Source organism: Sinocyclocheilus anshuiensis, unplaced genomic scaffold (assembly GCF_001515605.1).
Source record: "Sinocyclocheilus anshuiensis isolate Anshui unplaced genomic scaffold, SAMN03320099.WGS_v1.1 scaffold15, whole genome shotgun sequence".
Taxonomy (NCBI): Eukaryota; Metazoa; Chordata; class Actinopteri; order Cypriniformes; family Cyprinidae; genus Sinocyclocheilus; species Sinocyclocheilus anshuiensis.
Genome location: NW_015552526.1, coordinates 28,545 through 31,787, shown reverse-complemented (window position 1 = coordinate 31,787; position 3,243 = coordinate 28,545). Strand labels below are relative to the sequence as shown.

The 3,243-nt window shown below is 35.6% G+C and overlaps 1 protein-coding gene across 1 annotated transcript in view; it reads left to right on the top strand.

Annotated features, from left to right (window-relative positions):
• The first annotated feature begins 270 nt into the window (after nucleotides 1-270).
• Nucleotides 271-3,243, top strand: part of LOC107663563 (zinc finger BED domain-containing protein 4-like) — a 19,820-nt gene continuing 16,847 nt past the window's right edge. Inside the window, exon 1 of the mRNA XM_016453801.1 lies at nucleotides 271-404. The gene's annotated coding sequence lies outside the window, so the exon portion shown is untranslated. The remainder of the gene's footprint in view (nucleotides 405-3,243) is intronic.

Sequence of the window (3,243 nt, the reverse complement as noted above, 5' to 3'; positions counted from 1 at the left end):
CCCTGAGAGAGACCCTTGGGTCAAGAAACCCCATGTGTTTGCTTTAGTAAACCCTGGCTGTTTTTTTGTTTTTAGTTATCTGTGGTTTGAGCGTCTATGCATAAGTAATGCAACGTGTAGAATCAATTGTTTCGTAATTTTATTCACATGATTATGACCTTTTATCAGCTATGGGATAGAATGACTGTAGTTTTGTTTTATTAACCCCACCCACTATATCGAAAGCCTCTATGACGCCATAGACCCGTGTTTCTTCCGTCTGACGCCGGGTGGCGCTATTACAGCGCACTGTTTACGGCACAGGAGACAAAGCAACCAACTCAATTCCAACACTGGATCAACCGTACGCTTTATTTAACCATTTCACAGCCGAAACTCACTTAAGTAAACCTCAGGACACGAAGGTAATCTATACTTATGTCTTTATTCGAGTGTTTTACATTGTCTTGGGAAGACGCATGCATGATTTTGGTTTAGATTCAGTGACCCGGCTAGTTCGACGATCTTCTCTGTTTTTTGCGACCAGGATCCGGTTCTGCCTCATCAGGTTATGTCCTGTGTGGCCTAACGTAACAACACAACTGAGTTGTCACTAAATCAAATATGCTCTTTCTGCGTGATTAAACGATTCCACGTAGGCATTTTAAATCCCCACGTAGTCGTTTTTATAAATTCAACAATAAGAAAATACAAACGAGTAACTCGAGTTTTATGTCCATATGGCAAGAGAGAAGCGTGAAGTGTTTTCCTGTTGTTTTTTCTGCGAGCTAATGCACTAACCGCTAGCATGTGTTGCTCAAGCTAGCGCCTATATCTCGAGAGGTCGCGAGCGAGTGCGTTGAGACGAGTAGCTCAAGCAGCACCCCAACTTCTTTACTAAAAACAACTCCGAGACATTGTACAAAATGTAATTCATACTACATGCACATACAACGGCATACGGTCATTATTATAGTAGTAGGCTATTTAGTGTTTTTTTTATTTTTTATTTTATGCCTTATATATATGTGACAACTGATAGCAAATTTAAACGTTATTTAATATATTCTTCACACCAAATATAACAAATTTCACTTTGAAATGTTTTAGCATAGTTTGACATGTACAGTGTATATTTTGTTTTTCCTATTAATGGCTGTGATAGGCCAAATTGGCATTGATGACAACAACAACAGACGTTTTGTTTAATTTAGCTCTATCGCTATGTTCCGTTATAAATAGTTGAAAACCAGGATAGGGCTATATGACTTTATTTTATTGTTAATTATGGAGGCATTTCGAAAAAACTAAACAACAGGATTCAAATAGTAATAGCTACTATGGAGGAAAATCAAATCGTCTTTATTTATATAGAGCTTACAATACAGATTTTGTCAACGCAGCTTTACAGTGTTAAACAGGAAAAATGTGTGCTGATAATGCAAGAGGACAATAGAAAACGGTCAGTTTATCAGTTAAAGTCAGTTCATTGTTGATTCAGTGATGTCATCGTCCAGCTCAGTTCAGTTCTCTTCCAGTAGTGTCTGTGCAGTCAAGTCAACAATGTTGCCAGAAATTGTGTACCCAACTAATGCCGAGTTCACACTGCATGATTTTCAAACTCGTCGGATCGCCATTGTTTTCACACTGCGTGACTATCTGGGGTAGCATTCAGTTGCTGCTGTGTCCACATTGAAAGCTTTTGGCTTCTCTCCTGAGGCCACAAGAGGGCGCATCATTAAAAGCATAAGATAACATGACTATCTGCAGAAAAAAAGTGCATAATTTTTAAAATAATGTTCATAAACCAATTATAATTAAGTTGCTTAAACAACTATAAACAAAATAGCATCATGTATGTATGCATTGTTTAATACAAAGGGCGGAAAGCCAATCTCACAGAGTACATTTTTTCATTTAAAAACATGAGACGCAGTGGGATGGGGAAAAACCCGCCATAAAGTCTCGATATATGTTTTTTGCAAAGTTAAACTTGCATTAATTTTACATGCCTTTCTAAACATGGATCTTTTAATTGCCTACATTGCCTAATAAGTGCTCAAGCGCAAGCATAAAGCTAAAGATTATGAATGTGTCAGGGAAAAGCGGTAAGGAGGATGCTTTAACATTTAAACAATTCATTGATAAGCACTAGTTTATCAATGAATTGTTTAAATGTTAAAGCATCCTCCTTACCGCTGTTAGGGCTGTTTTTTCAAAGTTGAACTTGCATTAATTTTATTTTACATGGCTTTCTAAACATGCGGCTCTTTTGTGCAAGACGCGAGTGCAACAGTAATAGATGTCCGTCTAGAAAATGCTTGAAATATGCATTCTGTGTGAACAGCTTGGATTCGGTTTTGATGTAAACAAGATCTTCTCCGCATTGATGTTATCTTTTTCCACTATATTTTTAATGAACGACGCATGAGGGCCGCATCTAGTGGCTTCAACTGGATAGGCTAACAAAAACGCAATGTATTTTGTCTGGGATACACAGAGATACTTTCCTACCTGTTGTTTATTTAGATTTTATGGTATTTTTCCAAATTGACACATTTACAGTTACCCTTATGAAGTACAGTATATGTATCTATTTTGTGGTAAAATAGAGGTATATACTGTAGCTTTAATAATCCAATATCCAGTAATACAGTCTCCTGGGATTTGTTTAGGTCAGAGGAACATACATATATATACATACCTGTATATACCAATTTCAGTGTTTGCAAAAATGAGAGTTTTAATGTAGCAGTCTATTCAAGCCATGGAATAAAATAATAAAAATGTAATTGAGTTTATATTTCAAAATGTAGACTTTTTTTTCTTGCAATTCCGAGATTATATCTGACAATTCTGGTAAGAAAAATCAACTCGTCATTCTTTCTTTTTAGTTTATAATCCCACACTTCTGACTTTTTTTCCTCAGAATTGACAAACTCGCATTTGTTGACTTGAATAAAATTATAAAGTCCGAACTAGGAGATATAAACTTGCATTAGCAAGAAAAAAAGTCAGAATTGTGAGATAAAATAGGTAAATGTTATGTAAAATGTTATAGGTTTAAATAGTATTTCATGCATGTATTTCAACTGTAGGGCTAATACAATATGTCCCCTATATGAATATTATATAGACCTATTGTTTAACCCTCTTATTATTGCAAAATTGCGACAAGACGTCATACTTAAAGGAGTCATATGATGCTGCTAAAAAGAACATTATTTTGTGTATTTGGTGTAATGAAATGTGTTTATGCGGTTT